We start from the raw sequence: 26343 nt of genomic DNA on the forward strand, positions 1-26343 counted from the left end.
GGAAGTACATTGGTTTATCAATACAAATTGTGAAAACCATAAGTGAGTACGTTGATTAATTAACACTCAAGACTTATTAACTTAAAGTTTATTTAAAGTCTAAGTTTTTGGAAAGAGTGTTCGATTTCATATTGTGTTTCACATTGAGAAATCAAATCCATCAATATAGGACTTGAATCAATCATATACATAGGGCTACATACAAAAGCTGAGAATTGCCAACAAGCTGAATATTATATTAAGTGGTTGATTACTTTAAAGTTGATTAACTAGTTGGATGTTTGTTTAAGGTTTACTTGTGTTGTGTTAAATATTGGTTTGTGATTTGAATAATTAACTAAGTTTTGTAGTGTGATTATTAAATTAATAAGATGTCAAAGAATTCATAAAAAGAATTAAAATAAATTTTAATCATCCAATTCACTCCCCCTCTTGGGGCAACTCCTTAACTTTCAATTGGTATCAAAGTAAGGTTGTAGCAAATCCTAACTAGTAGCTACATAAAGATTTATATTGCACACCTAGGAGTCGCTCCCTTTGGTGAGGGTCAATCCTCGACTAGACTTCCTATCTTTTTTGGTTTAAGTTATCTATTTTGGGAACAAAGAATGAGGATATACATTCAAACCATGGATTGAAAAGCATGGAAGGTTATCACACATAGTGAGTACATTCCTACTAAAACCGTAGATGGCAAAGAAATTCCTAAAGAAAAAGACTTGACCGACAATGATTACAAAATTATGAAAGTAAACTCTAGTGAAGGATCAAATTTGTCACTAATACTCACAAATTCGTCACTAATACTTTTAGTGACGAATTTATAAGTATTAGGGGTGGTTTTAAATTAATTGTTATATCTGCAGTTACTACTAACTATTAGTGACGAATTTTATATTCGCACTAATAATACATTATTAGTGACAAATTACAATCGTCACTGAAACCCTAATATCGACACTATAAATTTTACATCAACTCTGCTAAAATCCATCACTAATAGTTGAGTATAAGTGACGGTTTTTAGATTCTTCACTAATAGTAGGGTATTAGTGAAGGATTCAAATTCGTCACTAATACCCTACTATTAGTGACGAATTTGAATCCTTTACTAATATCTTACTATTAGTGAGGAATGTAAAAATTGTTACTAATACTCTACTATTAGTGACGAATTTGAATCATTTACTATTAGTGACAAATATAAAAATCATCATTAATACTCCACTATTAGTAACGAATTACAAATTCATCACTAATACCCTTAACTAATAATTAAAAAAATTTTAAAATATATTTAATACTAATTTTTTTTAATGATCAATTCTTGTAAGTTTATAATTATATTTTCGCATACATAACCTGAAACCATAATTATTAAAAAATTCGTAAATTATTCAAAATTTGAAATTCAAATACAAATTCAATTAAAATAAAGAAATAACATATGTTCAGATAACAAATTCTTTTTTTGAAATATTTAAAATTCAAATACAAATACTAGTACAAATTCAAATTAAAATACAAAAATTTCATTTGTTCAAATAACAATAAAAATTACAAAGAAATAATGAAAAGTTGCATCCAACGACTATGGTGCATGCATGCATAACATTGTGCTGATGTTATGACAGTCGCAAACCCTACAAATTAAGATTCATAAAAAAAAAAAAATTAGTACACAAATGGAGAGTTGACGCTCAGTAATCAGGAAAAAAAAATATAGAGAGTGCGTCGTACAATCAATAATTTTCAATCTTAAACGAATAACTGAAATGAATGTGAATGACGTACGTATAAATATATAGTTGCATGCATCAAACTACGTACGTAAACACTTTAACTCGTTCTCAAAAAAAAAAATCCTTGGTGGTGGACAAATGATAATGCTTATCCATAGTTGAAAACAAATGATTTGTCATGTATGTTAATAGATGCAAATTTAGGGCTTAATAGAATGACATTTCGTTTAACTTTCACTCATCATTTCAAAAATATTTTAACATTTATTTTATCACAATTATCTTTGTATATGATTTTTTTTTTTTTTGAAAAAATTTTAATGAAATATTGGCATTATGTTTTCTGTAAATTAGACATTGTCCTATAAAACCTGTACCTGATAAGTGTAAATAAGTCATTTATAATTTAGTTCAAGGTACATGAGAACTTTTATCCACTACCAACATGCAATACACATCAACTGCATCCATTATGCAGGAAGCATTCTAGACTAGCATGCAATCAGGTAGCAATCAACAAATCACAATATATAATATATCCATTAAATTAAGAATATAAATAGCAGATAACAGGGGATAATATTAAGTTCAGTGTAATATTATTATTCATCTAAGCATATGGACATGAATGTTATGAAATGATGAGAGCATTTAATTTAAAGAATTATGAAGATGATGCTCCCTCTGAGTTATGTATATATTCAACTTATGTCTTTTTCTACAAATCTTTAGCCAAGTATTTTTACTATTTTCAATGATTTAGGCTTGACAATAAATGTTTTAGGCTTACCAGATCAAAAATATAAAAATAAATGCTTCTTTAAATGAACTAAGTCTACATCGTCTCCTTTCTTATGATTCCTAACTTTCACTCATCCTTTCAAACATATTTTAATATTTATTTTATCATTATTGTCGCTGTACATGATTTTTTATTTTTTTTGGAAAATTTTAACAAAATTTCGACAATATATCATCTGTAAATTGGACATTTTCTCATAAAACATGTACCTGATATGTTCAAATAAATCATTTATAATTCAGTTCAAGGCATATAAGAACCTATATCCACTACCAGCATATAATACACATCAACTGCATCCACTATGCAGGAGACATTCTAGACTAACATGCAATCAAATAGCAATCAACAAATCACAATATATAATCTATCCATTAAATTAAGAATATAAATAGTAGAGAACATGGGATAGTATTAAGTTTAGTGTAATATTATTATTCATCTAGGCATATGGACATGAATGTTATGAAATAATGAGATCATTTAATTTAAAGAATTATAAATATGATGCTCCCTCTGAGTTATGTATATATTCAACTTATGTCTTTTTCTAATTTTCAAATCTTTAGCCAAGTGTTTTTAAGATTTTCAATGATTTAGGTTCGACAATGAATGCTTTAAGCTTATCAGATCAAAAATATAAAAATGAATGCTTCTTTAAATGAACTAAGTTTACATTATCTCTTTTCTTATGATTCCCAACTTTCACTCATCATTTCTAACATATTTAACATTCATTTTATCATTATTGTCGTTGTACATGATTTTTTTTTTGGAAAAATTTTAACAAAATTTCGATAGCATGTCGTCTGTAAATTAGATATTTTCTTATAAAACATGTACCAGATATGTTCAAATAAGTCATTTATAATTTAGTTCAAAACACACGAGAACCTATATCCACTACCAACATGCAATATACATAAACTGCATCCGCTATGCAGGAGGCATTCTAGACTAGCATGTAATGAGGTAACAATTAACAAATCACAATATATAATATATCCATTAAATTAAGAATATAAATAGTAAAGAACAGTTGATAGTATTGATTTTAGTATAATATTGTTATTCATCTAGGCATATGGAATCGGGTGAACAACCACAAGCTCAGTACACATCTTTATTCAAATAAAAATTTCAATACTTAACACATGATGTCTTACATGTATGCATGATCATAAGGTGCACGAACACTCTTTATTCAAAACAATATGCATGAACACTCTTAATTCTAGGTAATTTATTCATCTAAAGTGACCATCACATAACATTCAAATAACATACATTGTGCAACCATATCAAGTAATTTCTCAACTATGATAACAATAAAAAAAACATGTATACATTATGCAACCATATCAAGTAATTAGAGATAACAAGCTTAAATCTTCCTAATTAGGATTCAACCTTATGCAAGTTTCTACCATTGTTTCCTTTAGATACCCAAAATCCCTAGGTGAACTGTTGGCCTAATAAGGCTTACAATTTTTATTTTAATGATAACAAATCAAATGATATGTTTAATATGTTTCAAGTAAAAGTTTTTCAGGAAAATAACAAAACTCAAGTGCATAAAGAAGTTTATGGATTATAAAGAATCCTTGAAGAACACAAAGTAAAGCTTATGGATTATAAAGACCATGAAGAACAAAGTTAAACTGTGAAAAGCTCAAAGGAAAGATTGCAACCACAAAAATGATGGAAAAATAAGATTGAAGACTAAAAAGAATTATATTTTTTCAAGAATATTCTAAATGTAAGTGCTTCAAAGTTAATCTCAAGTATAAAGTAGTTTGAAGCTCATAGAAATTCAAAAATATGTTTTTATATATACTCTGAAAAGTATTTTTTAAAATCAATAAAAAGAAAGAGTTTAAGAAAATAAAAAATTTTAAAATAATGAAGGGTCAGGCGACTGTCATGATGAGGCAGGCGACTGCCACATTAAGAAAATGTTTTTCCAAAAAGTCAGTAGCTAGACAGGCGACTGTCACATTAAGAAAATGTTTTCTTCAAAAATTCAATAGCTAGACAGCGACTGCCTAATCTACCAGGCGCCTGCGTGAACAAGTCAGACGACTGCCTTCATTCTAGCAGGCGACTACTAGCATTTTGTGTTGAGAGTCTGCTCTGTGACAGGCGACTGCCAAGTCGTGGCAAGCGACTGCCACTCGAATGTTGGCATTAAATCTCTCAACGGGAAGATTTTTTAAACCACATTTTTGGACATATTTATTTCAAAATATCTAGAAATGATTTTTATGAATCTTTGGGAGTAATGGATGGCTTCTAAAACATCTATAAATAGTTCTAATCTTCAAAAGTTTTTATATTGATGCAATATTCAAAAGTTTTTGAAATTAAACAATTTTCAAAAGTTTTCAGATCTAGTAATCTTCAAAAGTTTTTAGATCAAGCAATCTTCAAATGTTTTTAGATCAAGCAACTCTTCAAAAGTTTTTAGATCAGCCAATCTTCAAGTATTCAAAATTTTTAAAGTATCTAAAACTTTCTTGAGTTTAAATTTCTGATCTACTATTGATTTATACTTTGAAGCAAAGCTTTCAAAAATCAGAATTTTTCATTTTCTTTGAAAAATTATTTGGTAATTCATAGTAAGTATTGAGCTTCAAATTTCTTATATTTGAATTACCTTAGAGTATAAGTGTGCTGATCATTGTACTAATTTATTCTATTATGAGAGTTTTCTTTTATACACAAAAATTCTTTATCATCATTCTTAGATGATTCAGAGTTGTTGAATCGTTGGACCAAACAAGAGATTGTTGTTTGGAGAGACGGGCTCTAACCTAACAGAAGGAGTGGTTGTAAATAGGTGTTGTTCCACCAGTAATGAAACTGATATAGTGGAATTCTTTGGTGTTTTTCCAAAGGCGAGGACGTAAGCTGTGTTGAAGCCGAACCTCGTAAAAATCTTGTGTCTTTCTCTTTGCTTCACTTACTATTGTTGTATGATTTAAAAGTGCAGGTTGCAGGTTCTTAAATGAAAAAGAAACAAAGGTACTTGATATTTAGAAAGTACGTTTTAATTAATCGTTTGCGGAAACCCAAAAAGGGAGTACGTTGGTTAATCTGTGGAAATCTTGATCAAGTAAAGTGCATACTAAGAGTTTATAGGGAAATCAACAAAAAACTCTAATATTTTTGGTTGAGTGATTGAATTATCTTGATTTCATTAATTCACTTATGAATTTAAATTTTAGTATTTTTAAGTGTGGTTATTGTTTATACATCTTGTTTTCTGGGTAAATTAAAATCAAAGGCTTAAAAAATCATTAAAATTTAAAAGATTCCAATTTACCCCCCCTCCCCCACCCAACCTCTCTTGGGGAGCTATTCCTTATTTCAATTGGTATCAAAGCCTAGTTATAGAAATTTCTAACAAGAAACTATAAAAAGATCTAATGACAAACATTGGAGTAGGACCCTTTGGTGAAAGACAATCCTCAACCCGTCCACCAATTTTTTGTGGACACAATTACACTTTTTGGAAAAAGAGAATGGAAATATATCTCCAACATATAGATTGGAAAGCTTGAGAAGTTGTTATGGATGGAAATCTTATCTCCACTAAATTAGTTGATGGAAAAATATTCCAAAAGAAAAGAAAGACATGACCGACTTAGATTATAAAATGCTTCAAATAAATGCAAGTGCTATAAATGCGTTATATTGTGCATTAGATGCTAATGAGTTTAATCGAGTCATGACTTGCAAAACAGCCAAGGAGATTTGGGATAAACTAGAAGTAACTTATGAAAGAACCATTGATGTTAGAGACAATATGATAAACATGCTAACAAATGAAAACGAAGCATTCAAAATGAATTCTGATGAAACAATATCAAGCATGTACACCAGATTTATCCACATAATAAACTCTTTAAGTGCCTTAAGAAAAACCTATACTACATATGAAATGATCAGAAAAATTCTAAGAAGTCTACCCTCTATTTGGGAACCTTAAGACTACTTCTTTGGATGAACTTATAGATTCACTTCTTACATATGAAATGGCATTGAAAGAAATGAATCCTGAACCAAAGCATAAAAGATCCATAACTCTAAAAGCATCTAGTCATAGCACTAGTGAAGAAGAAAACGAAACAAGTGCCTTAGATCAAGATGAATTGACATTCATTACTAAGAGACTAGGAAAATTCTATAGAAGAAATAAAAGATTTTCTAGAAAATTCTACAAAAAGGAAACTAAAAAATGAGATACAAATAGGAAGGAAAATAAATTTAAGAATGAACTACCCATATGTTATCATTGCAAAAAGTCAGGGCATATGAAACCGGAATATCCATTATTCAAGAAAGACAAGAAGAAAAAAAAGGAAGCAATGAAAGCTACTTGGGACAACTCAAGTTCCAGCGAAATTGAAACCGAATCAAGAGAACAAGAGATGACAAATATATGCTTCATTGCAAACGATGAAGAGGTAAATTCTTATTACTTTTCAACAGAATCTCAAAATGTGTCTTGTGATGAGTCATGTGATAGTTTGCATTCTTATAAGGAATTACAAACTGAATTATTTTCACTACATAAAATATTTATAAAAGTGTCTAAAAGAAATATAATTTTGAAAGATCAAAATCAAGAATTAGTAAAGCAGCTTAAATCATTCAAAGTTATTGAAAAAGAAAGAAACACTTATATTAAGAAGTTGGAAGAAGAAATAAACATAGCAAAACAAGAGTTAGATAAAACTCATAAAAATGATTTGAATAAGAAAAATTTAAAAATAAATGAACTCAAAAAGGTAATTAAGGATATAGAAAAGATTGTCTATAATTTTACTAAAGGTAAAGAAAACTTTGAAAAGATAATTGGACAGCAAAGGTTTCATAAAAATAAAGAAGGAATAGGCTACAACGGTAAAACAAATAAAAGGAATAAAAAGTTATACATGAGATATTTTGTTAAGAAAGCTAAGTTTTATGCTAGTACTTCATCAAATAACAAACATGAACACACTACTTGCTATATGTGCAAAACTAAAGGTCATGTGATGTTCAATTGCCCATTTAAAAAAAAATACGTTAAAGTTCAAGGAGAGTGGAAAACAAATGGTGAAACCAACAACAAAACAATGAAAGTCAAAAGAATTTGGGTTCCAAAAAACTAACACAGTGTCCCTCATTATAAGTTTGCCTTAGGATAACAACGACAATGGACAAATGGTGCTTGGATAGCGGATACTCAAGGCATATGACCAGTGACAAGACCAAGTTTACTACCTTAAAACAAAAGGATGGGGGATACGTTACCTTCGGCGATAATACCAAAGGTAAAATTGTTAGTATCGAAAAAATTGGTAAAAAAATCTTCATTCACTATAGATAATGTGCTATTAGTAGAAGGACTAAAATATAATCTTTTAAGTATTAGTCAATTAAGTGATAAAGGGTTCAAAGTAATGTTCATGAAAGAAAAATGTATTATCCAGAATCCCAAAAATAAAGAAACCTTATTTATGGCTCATAGAATAAATAATGTTTACTGCATCAATTTTGAGAAAATAGCAAATCAAAGCATAGCTTGTTTAACAGTTATGAATGAAGTATGTTGGTTATGACATAGAAAATTAGGACATGTCAGTATGGACCTACTATCTAAATTATCTAAGAAAAATCTTGTAAAATGATTACTAAATATTAAGAACGTAAAAGACAAGATGTGTGATGCTTGTCAAAAGGGAAAATAAGTAAAAACAAGTTTCAAAAAGAAAAAATTCATATCCACCAAAAGACCCCTAGAACTCTTACACTTAGACTTGTTTAGTCCAACTAGAACCTTATGCTTAGGTGAAAAACAATATGCTTTTGTAATAGTAGATAATTTTTCAAAATTTACTTGGGTAATCTTTTTAACAAACAAAGATGAAACTTGTAACCAATTAATAACCTTATGCAAGAAACTACAAAATGAGAAAGGCTACAATGTAACAAGTTTTAGAAGTGACCAAGGAAGAGAGTTTAAAAATAAGGAAGTTGATAAATTTTGTAATGAACATGGAATAACTCACAATTTTTCAGCACCTAGAACTCCATAAAAAAATGGAGTTGTTGAAAGGAAAAATAGAACTTTGTAAGAAATGGCAAGAACAATGCTTAATGAAAATAGTCTACCTAAATATTTTTTGGCAGAAGCTGTAAATACAGCATGCTATATTATAAATAAGGTATCAATAAGATAAAAAATAGATAAAACACCATATGAACTTTGGAAAGATAGAAAACCAAACATATCCTACTTTCATGTATTCGATTGTAAATGCTTTATATTAAATACTAAAGATGATCTAAGAAAATTTGATGCAAAGTCAAATGAAGATATTTTCTTAAGTTATTCTACAAATAATAAAACTTATAGGATTTATAATAAAAGAACTTTATAATTATGGAATCAATTCATATAACTTTTGATGAATCAAATTATTATAACATTAAAGACATTAATGATGAAAAAGAAGTCACTTCACAAAAGGAAGAAAGTCTTGAAATAAAAGAAGAAAAGAATAAGGATGCTTTAAATAAAAACTTTTCAGAGAATCTGAAACTCCCTAAAGAGTAGAAATATGACAAAAATCACCAAAAAAAAACAAATTCTTAGTGAAACATCAAAAGGAATAACCACTACAGTCTCACTAAAAAATATTTGCAATCATTATACCTTTTTATCCCAAAATAAACCAAAAAATATTGAAGATGCCTTAAATGATGATCATTGGATTATAACTATGTAAGATGAATTAAATCAATTTGAAAGAAGTCAAGTATGGGAACTATACTAAAATCCAAAGATAAATCAATTATATGAACTAAATGGGTGTTTAGAAATAAGAAGGATGAAAATGTAGTTGTTGTAAAAAATAAAGTTAGACTAGTGGCACAAGGGTATAATCAAGAAGAAGGAATTGATTATGATGAAACTTTTGCACCTGTGGCAAGGATGGAAGCTATTAGGATGCTTTTAACTTATGCAGCCCATAAGGATTTTAAGTTATATCAAATGGATGTGAAGAGTGCATTTTTAAATGGATATATAAATGAAAAAGTATATGTCAAACAACCTTCAGGGTTTGAAAATTCTAAAAATCCAAATCATGTATTCAAATTAACAAAAGCCCTTTATGGTTTGAAACAAGCTCTAAGAGCTTGGTATGAGAGGTTAAGTAAATTTTTACTTAAAAATGAATTTACAAGAAGAAAAGTTGATAGTACCTTATTCATTAAAACTAAAAACAAAGATATGCTATTAATTCAAATATATGTGGATGATATTATATTTGGAGCTACAAATAAAGATCTATGTAAAGAATTTGTCATATGTATGCAAAAAGAGTTTGAGATGAGCATGATGAGAGAATTAAATTACTTTCTTAAATTACAAATCAAACAAGCGAAAAATGGAACTTTCATAAATCAAACTAAATACATTAAAGACATGTTAAAAAAGTTTGATATGAAAGAAAGTAAACCTATAGGAACTCCTATGAGTACTTCAACTAATTTTAACAAAGATGAAAAAGGGAAACAAGTTGATACTAAACACTATCGAGGGATGATAGGAAGTTTACTCTATTTAACAGCAAGTAGGCCCGATATTATGTTTAGTGTATGTATGTGTACAAGGTTTCAGTCAGCTTCTAAGGAATCACACTAAACAGCAGTCAAAAGAATCCTTAGATATCTATTAGGCACACTTGAACTTGGATTATGGTATCCAAAGAAATCCGAATTTGAAATGATTAGTTATTCAGATGCAGACTTTACTGGATGCAAAATAGATAGAAAAAGCACAAGTGGAACGTGTCATTTTCGAGGACATTCTTTAGTTTCATGATTTTCAAAGAAACAAAACTCTGCAACATTATCTACAGCAGAAACAAAATACATTGCTGCAAGAAGTTGTTGTGCACAAACATTGTATATGAAACATCAATTAAAAGATTTTCAAATACAATACCAAACTATTCCTATCAAATGTGACAACACAAGTGCTATCAATATCTCAAAAAATCCAGTATCTCACTCAAGAATAAAACACATTGACATAAGACATCATTTCTTGAGAGATCATGTGCAAAACGAAGATTTAATGCTAGAATTTGTAAATACACATGATCAATTAGTAGATATTTTCACAAAACCTTTGTCGGAAGAAAAATTAATATTTATAAGAAGAGAATTGGGCATGTTTCATAGTCGTGAAGTAAGCTAAACATTGTTCTGTTTGGCAGGCGACTGCCAGGCTACTGTCTTTTAAAATTCCACATAGATAGACGCCTGCCACATTCAGGCAGGCGACTACCTCGCAGCAGGTAAGGTTTAAAACCCTGTTTTAAGTCATTTTTAAAACCCACCAGGCACCTGACTATTCATTTTCTCTCTGAAATCTTTCGTCTTTATCACTTTCCATACACAAATCTCACTCAAATCATCTTGAAACCAAGTATCTAATCCTTCCTACTCACCAAATCTCGAACTTACCTTATGGTTTTCTTGTTTTCTTTCTCCATACAAATATGCCTCGATCCAAATCCGTTGGTGTCAATGGATCCTCATCATCAAGAAGGATCAATAACGATGAGGTGGAGAAATGGTTGGTCGCTCCACACGCTAAGCACCTTTACCAAAATCAAATTGCTTCAGCTGAACCGATTTTAGGTAAGGTTCTTGACGTAATGTTCTTCAATTCAGATTTCCCCGAAATCATAGAACTCTTTAAGGACATTAGATGGGATAAGTTTATTACCTACCAAACTGAAAGCTATTATCCCAATGTTGTACGAATTTTTTATGCAAACATGGAACGATGCAATGATAGAATCAAAACAAATTTGCTTAGGCAAAATATCCATCTAACTCTCATATCCTTGGGAAAGATTCTTCGAATTAAGTCAGGAGATTTTGAGATTCATATTATTGAGAAGCAATGGATTATGGCTCAAGGTTTTACTCCACAAGAGTTTTTACCTCTGGTCATGACTGAAACTCCTGTTAACTTTGGGCATCCTCCACTTTATAAGCAGCTTAGTCTAAAAGCCCTAATTCTGCATAAGCTCATTACAAACAACATTTTACCATGATCCGGTTCTCATTACCATATTTCGTTTCTGGATTATTTTGTAATGTGGTGCATTCTCAAAAGAAAGAAGATGGATCTTCCAAGTTTGATCATTCAGTGGATTATCATGAAAGTCGATGCCCCTCGAATTGTTCTACCATATGCTGGAATGTTGAATATGGTTTTTACTCATTTCAATGTTTTAACACCATCATTCAACTTCACTAGCAAGACTTATTATGATATCTTTTCTAATATCGTTCTCAAACGAATGGGCTATAAGAATTCTCCTCAAGGGTGGTTTCATAAAGGACATAGGAATGTCTCATCTGCACCACCAGCTTCTTCATCTTCCATCCAAACACCTTCAGTTCAACTTGATCCAGACACTCCTTCATGGTTTGTTTCATTTTTTAACCATTATATGACGTTCAGTGATGATATGAAATCTAGCCTTGATATTCTGCAAGAGAAGGTTACATCCATAGAAACTCATTGTTCACATATTGATAAATGAGTTGAAAAGATTGAGCAACAGTTCACTAGTTCATCTAAAGGAAAATCTCCTATGAGTATCAGTTCTGCTACATCCAGTGAGGATGAATCTGGTGACCAAGAAGAAGGAGATGATGAAAGTGAACAAGAGGAAGGAAATAATGAATCTGGAGAACAAGAGGAAGGAGATGATGAAAGTGACTCTATGGAAGCTTCTGACTGATGTGTTTTTATCTATTCAAGCTTTATTGGATAGACTATTTCTGGTATTCTAAAACTAGTACTTTGACTTGTAGCATTTCTTTGTTTATGTATTTCTTTCTCTTTTTTGATTGATGTCAAAAGGGGGAGAAATGTTTAAGAGAAGGAGAGTGCAAAAATATGATATACTTATAGTTTGTATTATAGTTTGTTTGTTAAACTTTATCATGGTTTGTGAAATTTTTAAATGAATGGATGTATTTATTTTGTTTTATCATGGTTTATGAAATTTTTAAATGGATGGATGGATTTATTTCGTACTTGTGAGTATGGTTTATTCAAGGATTATCTTTTGGACTTATATGCATAAATTATACCTTTAAAAATATATCGTGCTTATTAATAGGGGGAGCCATAAGTATTAAAATCTTATTATTTTTACTTTCGATTTGTCATCATCAAAAAGGGATAGATTGTTGGCCTAATAAGACTTACAATTCTTATTTTGATGATAACAAATCAAATGATATGTTTAATATGTTTCAAGAAAAAGTTTTTCAGGAAAATAACAAAGTTCAAGTGCTTAAGAAAGTTTATCGATTACAAAGAATTCTTGAAGAACACAAAGTAAAGCTTATGGATTATAAAGAGCATGAAGAACAAAATTATACTGTGAAAAGTTCAAAGGAAAGATTGCAACCATAAAGATGATGGAAGAACAAGATTGAAGACTAAAAATAATTATATTTTTTCAAAAATATTCTAAATGTATGTGCTTCAAAGTTAATCTCAAGTATAAAGTGGTTTGAAGCTCATAGAAATTCAAAAATATGTTTTCTTATATATACTCTAAAAAATATTTTTTAAATTCAATAAAAAGAAAGAGTTTAAGAAAAGAAAACTTTTTGAAATAATGAAGGGTCAGGCGACTGCCATGATGAGGCAGGCGACTGCCACATTAAGAAAATGTTTTTTCAAGAAGTTAGTAGCTAGACAGGAGATTGTCTAATCTGTCAGGCGCCTTCGTGAACAAGCCAGACGACTGACTTGGTTCTGGCAGGTGACTGCCAGCATTTTGTGTGAAGAGTCTGCTTTGTGACAGGCGACTGCTAAGTCCTGGCAGGCGACTGCCACTCGAACGTTGGCATTAAATCTCTCAACGGAAAGATTTTTTAAACCACGTTTTTTGACATATTTCAAAATATCTGGAAATGATTTTTAGGAATCTTTGGGAGTAATTGATGGTTTCCAAAACATCTATAAATAGTTATAATCTTCAAAAGTTTTTATATTGATGCAATATTCAAAGGTTTTTGAAATTAAACAATCTTCGAAAGTTTTCAGATCTAGCAATCTTCAAAAGTTTTCAGATCAAGCAATCTTCAAAAGTTTTTAGATCAAGCAACTCTTCAAAGGTTTTTAGATCAACTGATCTTCAAGTATTCAAAATTCTCAAAGTATCTAAAACTTTCTTGGGTTTAAATTTCTGATCTACTATTGATTTATACTTCAAAACAAAGCTTTCAAAAATCAAAATTTTTCATTTTCTTTTAAAAATTATTTGGTAATTCATACTAAGTATTGAGCTTCAAATTTCTTATATTTGAATTACCTTGGAGTATAAGTGTGCTAGTCATTGTACTAATTTACTGTGTTGTGAGAGTGTTCTTTTGTACACAAAAATTCTTTATCATCATTCTTAGACGATTCAGAGTTGTTGAATCATTGGACCAGACAAGAGATTGTTGTTTGAAGAGGTGGGCTCTAACCTAACAGAAGGAGTGGTTGCAAATAGGTGTTGTTCCACCAGATAACGGAACTGATATAGTGGAATCTTTTGGTGTTTTGCCAACAGCGAAGACGTAGGCTGTGTTGAAGCCAAATCTCGTAAAAATTTTGTGTCATTCTTTCTGCTTCACTTACTATTGTTGTATGATTTAAAAGTGCAGGTTGCAGGTTCTTAAGTGAGAAAAAAATAAAGGTACTTAATATTTAGAAAATACGTTTTGATTAATCGTTTGCAGAAACCCAAAAAGGGAGTACGTTGGTTAATCTGTGAAAATCTTAATCAAGTAAAGTACATACTAAAAGTTTATAGGGAAATCAACAAAATCTCTAATATTCTTGATTGAGTGATTGAATTATCTTAATTTCATTAATTCACTTGTGAATTTAAATTTCAGTATTTTTAAGTGTGGTTATTGTTTATACATCTTGTTTTCTGGGTAAATTAAAATCAAAGGCTTAAAAAATCATTAAAATTTAAAAGAATCCAATTCACCCCCCCCCCCCTCCTGGAAAGTTATTCCTCATTTCATGAACGAATAAAAATTAAGAACACCTACTTGATTTTTCAGCCTTTTTTAACTCAATTTAAGTCTCTCTCTAAATTTCTTGTATTTTCTCTTAATTGTCACTGAATTTTCCTGATTTTCTACATAGTTATCTCTCTCTCTCTCTCTCTCTCTCTCTCTCTCTAGAACTATGTTTTTCAACAAGAGGTTGTGGTGTTCTTTTCTGTATTCAGACTACTCTATAGGACTGGAAAGGTCAAGAGAACAACTGGACACATGGCAAAACCGTAGCAGTTGGTGGTAATAGGGGTCATGCAATGTTAACATTTGTGTGCTAGGTGTCTATTGCTAGTTTTTTAGAGTTTCCAGGTCATTTAGTTGAATCTAGGCTTAGGGAGGTGGTGAAAATTGCCCATCTCACATATTCAAGATTATTAATGATCTTCTCTTTGCATGTTTTCAAGTACTGAGCATCCTTTATGTAAATCCTTTATGTAAAACATCTTCAAGCACATTATTCATAGAAAATCTCTTTAGGTGAAGTCAACCTATACTATGTTGCATATCTCACATATTTGAGATTATTATGTATACACCAACAGGAGTTACATGAAGATGGGAGGTAAAGACATTGAGCATATAAGAGAGGCAAAAGATGGAAACCCAATTTAATATCATTGCAACTCATTGAAAAACAAATAATAATGTCATTATTATTAGGTCTCTATCTGATAACCATTCATTTAATTGACTTTATCCAATCCTATTGAATTAGTATTAACCAGAATGTCTCATTATTATTAGGTCTATCTGACAACCATTCATTTAATTGACATTATCTAATCCTATTGAATCAGTATTAATCAGAAGGACAATATCTATAATTCTACATTATGGTTATAGACTAACTAGACCATTAATTTTGTGAATTTTTTACAAGTGATTTTACCCCTTTCCAGAAGTTCAAATTACGTTTTACATACCTTCTAATGAAAGGAGCCACCCACATCATCTGGTCGAGATTGGTGCATCATTTGTTCGAACTGCGCTTGCCTATTCATCATGGCTTCCAACTGGGCTTGAAAGGTGGACACCGTATCTTTCAATTGCTGGTTCTCCACTACAACGGTGGACATCACCTGTTTCAAACCCTAGTTCTCCACTGCAAAGGTGGATATCATGTCTTTAAATTCTTGGTTCTCCATTTCCACCATCTGCATCCGTCGAACCATCTCCTCCACATAAGACTCGACGTCTCGATGCACTTGTTCCATGTCTGCACGATCCGCTACACTTATAGATGATGCTATTGGGGCAATGTATCCACTTCCAAGACCTTTCACCCAGCCTCTGCTTATTCCTCAAGCACCTGAGCAGTTATCTGGAAATCCGTTATTTGCTGACTCCCCTCTGAAATAGGTACATCCCTCAGCTCGACCATCCGTGCCTAATTTCAGTCATGAAAATGATAAAAAGGAATAAGTAAGAATACAACTTCGACATTTTGAATCAAGTAATAAACTAAATATTTTCTTTGACTTATATGTTTGCTCTGCGCACCCTTGCACCACTCCCCCGATCGCCATGGGTGTGTTCTCTGATAAAGATCTGGTAGTGGCTCCTCTGTGCCAGTCTCGGGATTACGTTACATTATCATTTAAGACATTATTAATATTAAGTCATGTAGTGGTCAGATAATTTTATATGTAGTAATTACCCGTCAATGATTTATGAATAAACTCGAATCGTCACATTGCATTGTAGGGAGTTTGCTGCGGTTCGTAGCATTTGTTTCACATATAACTTACAAGAAAGATGTAATGACGATTAGCGACATCAATGTGAAAAAGTAGTGATTATAATACAAACATATCACCTGATAGCGTGGGTCGCGGAAATTGAGACACACCACCTCCTAATCCTTTTGCGATATCTTATCGTATAGGCATGCTTTTGCTTGATTTCCCATTTCCCAAAAATGCTCGCGAATTTTCGAACGATAGCTCTTAAATTTACTGCATAGTTGGACGTCCACCGCCCTCTTCACATGGTCAGCCTCGAGGATATCCATATCGAACTCCTCCTACATAGGTAATACAATTAGAATGTCAGACAGTTGTTAACTGGCTAGTATATTAAAAGTAAGAAAAAAAAAACAAAAAAAAAAGGTTTGAGATTACTTACCAAAATGCGCATGTACAGAACCATGCGCTGCTCTTAAGTCATCTGCAGCCAGCTGAAGGCCGTGAATAGAGCATACTGTCGACATATAATATCGAACTCCTGGGTCCACAAGGTGCACCAATCGTTAAGCGGGGTCATGTAGCTTGGAGGAATGTCGATCCGAATCCGCTGCTTAGTCCTCTTCAGGTGCTTCTTTAGCGACACATTTTTCGCTGCACCACGACTTGACCTCACCGTGGATGTAGATGCTGAAAACAGAGTTAAATTAAAACGACATTATAATCATACACGTGAATAATCATTAATAGTTAAAATGTAAATAAATTAATCGTAGTCTTACCAACACTGCCCATCATGGTGGGCAATTCACCCTGCGTATCAGCAGCATCTGTGGTATCCATGTCTGGCCGATCTCTAGATGGCTCAAAAAATGGTGCCGCAACCCCACCAATGTGCATGCTCTGCTGGTATCAAGGTCGCTAGATCAACCTTGTGCGATGACGTAGTCGATAGCGTGGAAGGAAGTCGGCCACGACAGCCTCCTGGTGCCATGTCTGCAAAATATTAGACGAATAAATACAAAAAGTACAAATATTAGATGGATGCATAATAAATATAATTTTAGTTATTCACACATGTCAGATACATGACAATAACCTTCACTTGCTTACACCCTACACATCCTCAATATCGATATCATCCTCACTTTCTAAAGTGTCTTTCTCTTCACAATAGTACTCGACCCCTATTTCATCTTTCCCATCAGTTTCCTCATCATCGATGAAGTGAACGTCTACACAAGATTCAATTGTAATGTCTGCAGTCTCTACGACTTCTACAGTAGCACCAACCCTATGCAATGGTATAAGATTGGGGCCTTCTTCGACAACATTGAAAGCAGATTGTGGTGCTGCACTGACAGATGGCTCATCTTCTTGGAATGCAGTCTCATTGACACTCATCTCCCCATCTGCAACTTTTGTAATAGCGATCAAACTTCAGGGAGGAATCTTTTAGGTCATATGTCATTCACCCTTCAATTTTGTATCTTTAAGGTAAAACACTTGTTCTACCAGCGTCACTAACACAAAAGGGTCATTTTGATACCATATCTTACTAAAATTGACGCTAGTAAAGTAGACATCCTTGTTTATCCCAGTTTTTTTATTACTAATGTCCCACCAGGTACACTTGAACAGGTGGACGAGTCTATTGGCTCCATAGCTAAGCTCTATAATGTCATCCAACACACCAAAGTAGTCAATTTCTTCATCTCCTTCTATGCCTAGCACTGCAAACCCACAATTTTAGGTTCTTCTATACAATTCGAGGGATTTTGTATGAAATCGTAACCCATTGATAATGCAACCGCTGTAGCGGTTAACTCGTTGATCGGGGCCACATGCCAATGCGAACAAATCTTTACTTGTCGTTGGTTCCTTATTGTAATACATGACTTTCATCTATTAAATAAATAGGAGTTTAGAAAAATAAACCATCAATAGTGAAAATGTACGTTGCTTCGTACTCAGGCAGTATTTGTTACTTACACGACTCCCAAACCAATTGATAAATTCCTTATTATGTTTTTCGTCAACATTCCTTTCATTTTAAACCAGAAGTTCAATTTTATGTTTGTTATATACAACAGTAGTACATGTTAATGTCAACTAAGTATATAAGTATGCACATGTAAATACAATACAAAATAAGGGGTTTGGAACTACGTACTCGATATATGGAACAGTTTCATCACAATTATTAAGGACGTAAAAATAAGCCTTTTGTAGGTCGTTCATATCAATGAAATCGTAAACTTATGCACCGAAATACCGAACATTTTCTCGAAATATAGATCTCCTCGATTCTTCATCTTCCGTATTAATAGCATGAACATCTGCATTTCGCTCCTCACGAGTGAACCTTGTGTCAATATCATATATATACATTGAGCAAAATACAAGAGATTCACTGTCAATGTATGTCTTAATGATTGAACTTTTCGGCCGTGCCTTATTGCGCACATACCCCTTCAAAGTGGACAAGAACCTATGCATTTTACATAGTATTATAGACATGTAGACACAAAAAAGAAAAAATAAATAAATAAGGAAATCACGTGACCATTATATAAGGACTTTATAATTTACCTCTCAATAGTATACATCCAATGATATTGAACCGATCCTCCAATTATGATCTCGCTTGGTAAATGAACGACTAGGTGGACCATCACATCGATGAATGTTGGAGAAAATATTTTATCCGGGTTGCATAGTATGATCACAATGTCATCCTCTAACCGTTCAAGTACGTTTACACTCAATTTTTTGGAGCACAATTGTTTAAAAAAAAAAAAAATCTCTAGCTCAATCAGCACTGAGCGAACATCTTCAGTCAAATGTCCACGAAAGAAAACGGGTAAAACCCGTTGTAGAAGGACATGACAGTCATGACTTTTCATTTCTAACATCTTCCCTTCTTTCGTGTTTATACATCGAGCTATGTTCGATGCATATCCATCAGGGAACTTCACTGATTTCAACCATTTAAAGAATTTATTCTTCTCATCCTTCGAAAATGTGTAACAAGCTAATGGCATAAAAATTTTGTCCCCATCATGAAACATGTGCAACTCAAGTCGTATTCTCATATCTTCCATATTTCTTGCGGTATCCTTTGTCTTCCCATTTATATCCAGCAATGTACCAATGACATTCTCACAAATGTTCTTTTTGATGTGCATGACATCCAAATTGTAGCGTAGTAGAAGATCTTTCCAGTATGGCAACTCGAAGAAGATGCTTCTCTTTGTCCAATTCAACTCCCACTGCTAGTGTTTTCTTTTTCTATTGGTCGGTAGTTTCCCAAACTTCACATCTCCGATCAACCTTAGTTGGTTTAATATCTCTTCCCACTTAGTCGTTTTGATTGCGACCTTCGTTCAAGTTTTCCATTAAAGCTTTTGATGCCACGAGTCCTCTAAGGATGTCCAGTTCGTAGAAAACGACAATGATACATAAAGCATAACTTGCGGCCATGCTTCAAGGATAAGTACTTAGCATCCTTATTACATACTGGCCATGCTAAGTAATCTTTTGTACTCCAACCTGACAGGTTGCCATAAGCGAGAAAATTATTAATTGTCCACAACACTGCGGGATGCATCCGAAATGTTGTCCCGGTTTCCACATCGAATGTCTCAACTCCTTTTTCTCATAGTTCTTTTAACTCGTCAATTAATGGACACAGGTGAATATCAATATCATTACCAGGTGCCCTCGGTCCAGGAATAAGTAGAGATATATAAATGAAAGGTTCTTTCATACATCGTCATGACAGTATACTGTAAAACATCATCATAACTAGCCACATGCTATACGAGTTGTTCATGTTACCGAACGGATTGAACCCATATGTCGCAAGGCCAAGTCTAATGTTGCGAGAATCACTAGCAAACCACAGATCCATTTTCTCAAAATTGACCCAAGCTTCGGAGTCTGTTGGATGGCTAAGGGTGTTTCTCTCTTGAAGATGTTTCTCTTGATGTCATTTCGTATCTGTAGCAGTCTTTTTACACATATACAATTATTACAGTCGCGGGATTAATGGACAATATTACAAAAATTTTTTAGGGATCTTTTCACCCTTCTTTTGATTAGTTATATATCTCGGTTCACCATATTTTGGGCACTTGTTTGTATTTTCATGTTCACCATAAAAGAGTGCATAATTATACCTACACGCATGTATTATAATGTAACCAAGACCGAATTCACGCATGTATGTCTTCACCTCATAAAAAGACTTCGAAAGTGTTTCACCATCAAGCAGTGCCGCCTTAATAAGGATTAAATGCATATTGAATGCGCTCTGAGATAACTCATGCATTGTCCTTGCATGAAGCAACCTTATCAGAAACTTTAATTTTAAAAACTTTTTACAATTTGGATATAGGGGCACCCGTGCATCCCTAATGAGATTAGCAAATGGTTTACCAAGTCAATTCAACGTTGAAGAATTGCAAGGTATGGTACCTGCTGAAGTAGATTCATCACCAGTACGCGACACACTAATATCGTTCGTGTCCACTGCAATCCCCCTTTCCAAATCACCTAACATTTCAATTAACCCTTCCGAACATGTATCACCACCTATTATATTTGCCCCCTCATCTTCATTGCTATCATCATCGCTCTGAACTGCGTAATCTTCACCGTGGAACACCCAAGTTGTGCACCTTTTCTCCATTTCAAAATCTAATAAATGTGAAAGGATCAAATTAATGTGTTTGAATGTTATGTTTTGACATTTCTTGCAAGGATACCTTATTTTACTGGCTTTTCCTGCACAAAGACGCACGAACTCTATGAAATCATGTACCCCTTTCACGTATTCTGGTAAAAACCTACCCCGAGCATTCATCAAACTCTTATCCATGTACATTAATTACCCTATAACATGTTTAAGTAAATGGTGTTCATTACATTCTCATAATGTTTATAACACATGCAGTGTGAATCCTATAATCAATCATCATACTCTAAAGGGTACGGATCTTATCCCATTCAGGAATGTTGTATTTACATTGCGATCAACCGCCCAAATTCCTTCATCGTAGTCATTATAAATTTTGGCAGCTCTCCCCATGGCTCTCCAAGTACACAAGATGGGGGAAGTAAACATGTTACTAGTTTTCCATCACTAACAAATTGTCACGACACCCCACTATGCACCTAGAGAATTGTAGAGATATGCTCGAAATATATAATGAAAATTGACAAAGTGTGAACGATGACCACAATGTAAATACAACTTCCTGAACTGTTCAAATTGGACAATCCAAGAATGATTGAAATACAAACATTACTAATCATAAGTGAAACAAATAATTAACATGTTCAATTGATTATTAGTTAACATAGTAGACTAATAATCATTTAAATTATAAATATTGATTTGTCTCACATGTACGATTAGGTATGAATGTATAGTAATCGTTCTTGGACGGGTTTAAGCTTCAATGAATACATGAAATGGTAGTAATTAATTTGACATTTTACTTCATATGACATTTAGTTCTTGACCTTTAACTGTATTCTATATATTGTTGTTCTTAGTAAAGTGTTTTATATTTTCAATGATAAGCCTAAGATCGCATCTTTTCTTACAAATTTCAACACATGACAAGCGTGAGTTAGAATGTCTTTATGTTTTAACTGATCATGCATACGTTTCTTTGTACATAATTTTATTATGAAAAAACTTTAACGAAATTTCGGCAACATGCCACATAAGATTCACATATGAACTAACATCAGATCAGAGAAATAAGCAGAGAATACCATATCAATCAATCACACAATCGATGATTTTTCCAGTCAGCCACACAATCAATCAAACGGCCTAGCAATACAATCGACCAAAATAGTCTAAGGTTGTTGCACTGCCAACCTCATTCAACTTCAAAAAACTAGTTGATTCTAGCATATAAACATCAATACAACAGGAAAAGAACACAGAGAATAAGGCACACCTTGAAAGAAAAAGGTCTCCAATGAACCATTACGACTCAGTAAGAACTTACCGAATCAACAGTTGCACAAGAAAGTCTGCAGCACTCCCACAGGCAAATAGACCAAAATTTCACAATATATATTTGCTGAAATTACATGTACAGCATCCTAGCACAATATAAAATAAGAAAAAGTCTCACAAATCAAAAAATTACCTCTGCTCTAATTATAAAGAAACCCTGTCAAAGAAATGGTAATAAGAATCTCAATAAAACCCTCTTTGCTTCCGAGGGAATAAAAAAAAGTGATCCAAACTTGGTCTGAACAAGTTTATCCAACCCCCTATAATATGCTCCTACACAAGTCGGAGCTAGAGTCGCAGCAATTTGTCAACCCCTGGCAAATTGCAGGGGTTCAGCAATGTGGATAATTATTTGAACAAAATTTTAAACAATGATGAGATTTTCTCATTATCATATATACAAATGTCAGTATTTAACTTCTGATTGTAGAAAACTGGGTTAGTTAAATAAGATCTAAGGGACTAAGAAAGTATCTTGCTTTTAGGGATTTTCAACAGCACAATGATACTTTAGTTACCCCTTTGTTACATACCATGTCTGTGCTAACCTACTTTCCGTTTCCATGTTCCCATTCCCATCCCATGTACCATAATGATGGAAGCTTGGCAGAAGCAAATTATAGTTACATAAAATGACATCATTTGTGAAATACCAAGATGCTTTTAATAATCCTATACTGATATGAAATTGTTAGTCTTAAAAGGTAAGAATTATTATCTGTATGTTTCAGACATCAGGAAAAGCGAGATGGGAAATTTTCATTCATATATGACATTCTGTGAGCAAGTGCTACTGTATTTTGGACCAGCCATCTGAAAATTTTAGCCATCAGAACTACCATATTAGAAGAATAAAAAAAATATGCAGTTGTCATACATGCAAGCATGTGTCTCTTTGCCTGCGTATGTTTATTTTGGGTCGTTGGGTAGTTAACCTATCAGATGCAGACGTACCAATTCATGGGATTCAGAATATATATACTCAGTTAGCATACAGTGCAGTTCAGGAGATCCACTCTTAGGAGCTCCAAACTCTGCAGACAACCTATGGGACAGAACCAAAAATAGTTACATGCTGCCTAAATTGACAAAAAGGCACAGGTTTAAATAAATAAACAAAAAATTTTATGCAATGTCAATAATCTTCAATAAATTAATAGAGAAAAAGAAACAGCCCTTGATGAAGCAAAATGGCTAAAAAGGATCCATGAAGCCAACCCAAGTATCTGGGACTAAAATCCTAGTCAAGTTGAATCATATTAAAGTGGGACAGAGAGAATTTTTTATAAAAGAAACAACTTAATAAAAAAAGAAGGTGAAATGCAAAAAATATATACATAAATACTTATACACATACTACATACATGTATATATATATATATATGTATACTCCTTATAGATCTTGATAGGATTCAAACCATAAGAAACCAAGAAAAGGAGGTTATGATGTGGCAAGGGTTTTCTTTCTTTCATTTTTTCTTTCTTTATGAAAGAGGTATTTTACTAAAGACGAAATTAAAATCAAAAGAATACAAGAAAAAGAGGATAAACATCCTCCTACACACCAAGAACACTAACTGGAAACATAGAAAAACAAAAAAAAAAAAAAAAAAAACACAAAAAAAAACAAAAACAAAAAAAAACAAAAATCATCAGTAATTAAAAGCTTTCCAATCATGGTGGAAATCGGTGAGATTCACTCCCTTAAAGGTTCTAGAAGCATAAGCCAACAAGGAAGCAAGAAAAATAGTCTTCTCCAAAAAAAAAAAACAGATACAAAGGTAAATGTTGCCCCTTGAGCCCTCATGAATTATTCTCCAATTAAATTACCCAAATCACAGCTAACACAGTACAAGTCCACAACTTTTTTGCGTCTTTATCACTCCCAAAAGCACTAAAGGAAGCAGTAACGGTCAGCAGAGACTTCACTATGAATGGTCCCATTTGCAGCACTTAACAATCTTAGTCATTTGCTGGGATATCACTTTGAGCGTTAACTATATGCAACACACATGCACAAAAATCATAAGCATGCTCAAATATGTTTTGATCAAATCGAACCACGAAAAACTACCAATTTGAATCTTAGTCCACATTTTCCAACTTAGCTTTCTAAACTTGCCAAATAAATTGCTCAAAAAGGCATTTTATGGTACTAATCTACACAAACTTATTTTATGCACACATATTTCCCAAGCAAATCCTAAAAAGCCTTCTAAGTAATTATCAACTTACTCCAATTTTTTTTTTTTTTTTTTTTCATATTTAGCTAATATGGTAGCGCTACCAAATATTTTCTCTATGTGTGCGCATTTTTTAAAAATTGTTAGGAGGAAGTTTCTTTTGTTTGATTGAATGTTAAATCAAAAAATTTGTTTTATTTATTTATTAAGTTTTGTTACTTATTTCTAAGGATGAGAGCCTTGGGCCATTGGTAGGGGTTCTACATAACCAAACCTCAAGGCCACAAGTTCAAGTCATGAAAACAACCTCTATCTAAATGTGGAGGTAAAGCTCCATACATCATTCCCCTCCCTAGACCCCCTAATGTTGTGTGCAAGCATTGTGCATTGGGTGTTCTTTCTTTCTTTCCTGGAAACAGTTATTCGCAACATTACAAATTATGCTAACTCATATTTCCCTTAGGTACTGCTCCCCACATTGCAGTTTTGGATTCCAAAGAATTCAACATCTATACTTAGGCACCCAACTTTTTGGGTGAAACTTTAACTCGTAGGAATTTTATATACAAGATAACCCGAGACAAATGTATCCCATAGATAATTGTCAATTATAATATTGTTTTCTTTATTGTACGAACTAAAAATTACTTCACATACCAATCATGCATTATACACACACACACAACATATGTGCAAATATCCAACTGAAACCTTTGCCATCAAACAAGAAACGAAGAACCAAGAACTCAACCCAACTAAGGCCTCCAAGTAAAACTATAAAATTGTAAAATCCCACCATTCAAATGCTAGAACAGGTAAAACAATTTTCAAGCAATTCAATGTTGGCTGAAAATTCAAGAACATATTCATCACTTGAATCTTCTATGTTCTGTATTCAAACTTCCATTTCACTTTATTTCCACCCTATTAATTTTCTAACCAAATAATGGCTTGTGATATGTGGGTGTTGATGCAAATTATAGTAGTGCAGAGAATTCGAGTTACTGTAATCGCCAAATATTACCCAATTAAACCCAGAAAAAAAAATCAGTTTTTAACCCAAAAAAAAGAGAGAGTAAATTAAAAACCTTAATTGAAGATTAAACCATTAGGGAAGGAAGGAAGAAGATAAGTAGACGGCAAGCAAGGTGGGTACCTCAAAATCAATCTCAATTCAAGACGACGACAACGTCGCCGATTTTCTACAGAAAATCATGTGCATCATACTGAAGATTCCACTCTCGCCGCCTCTGGTGAGAAAATCAACGGTCTTAACAAATGAACAAAGAAAAAAAAGAGTTCCGTGTTTAGAAGCGGCGAAACAGCACCTGCCGAAGCAGAAATTTCTGCAGAGGAGGAGGGATTCAAGGGTTCGGGGTTAGGGTTTAGAAGCAGAGATGGATTGTTGCAGGGAGAGACGGAGCGAGATTAACAGAGGTTGAAGATGTTACCCAAAGAAAGAACGAGGGGTTGTGCGACGAATGGTGGGAAAGGGAAGGACGAATGGAGGGAAAGGAGGATCGGGGGAAAGGAGCGAAGGACGTGTCTTTTAATAAAACAACTATTACTGGCGATTCAAACAAATCGTCCCTAATACTATAGTATTAACGACAATACCACAACCGCCACTACTAATAGATAAATAAATTATTTATTCATTTTTTCAACTTAAATAGTATTAGTGACAAATCAAGCAAACTATCATTAATAAGGGATAAATAGTGACAAATCTTCAAATTTG

The 26343-nt window shown here is 32.7% G+C and overlaps 1 long non-coding RNA gene across 3 annotated transcripts; it reads right to left on the reverse strand.

Moving 5' to 3' along the window:
- Positions 1–1403: 1403 nt before the first annotated feature.
- On the reverse strand, positions 1404–26124 carry LOC131153264 (uncharacterized). Of its 3 annotated transcripts, XR_009136203.1 has the most exons (8): positions 25759–26061; positions 23374–23464; positions 22409–23232; positions 17162–17375; positions 16822–17069; positions 16514–16720; positions 15621–16084; positions 1404–1643 (listed from the first exon to the last, which is right to left on the reverse strand). It is a non-coding gene; the product is annotated as an uncharacterized LOC131153264 (long non-coding RNA). The 3 variants fall into 3 exon arrangements; XR_009136205.1 differs by lacking the exon at positions 22409–23232 and having other exon boundaries at positions 25759–26124; XR_009136204.1 differs by lacking the exons at positions 22409–23232; positions 23374–23464 and having other exon boundaries at positions 25759–26124.
- Positions 26125–26343: the final 219 nt, after the last annotated feature.

This window comes from Malania oleifera, chromosome 4 (assembly GCF_029873635.1).
Source record: "Malania oleifera isolate guangnan ecotype guangnan chromosome 4, ASM2987363v1, whole genome shotgun sequence".
Classification (NCBI taxonomy): Eukaryota; Viridiplantae; Streptophyta; class Magnoliopsida; order Santalales; family Ximeniaceae; genus Malania; species Malania oleifera.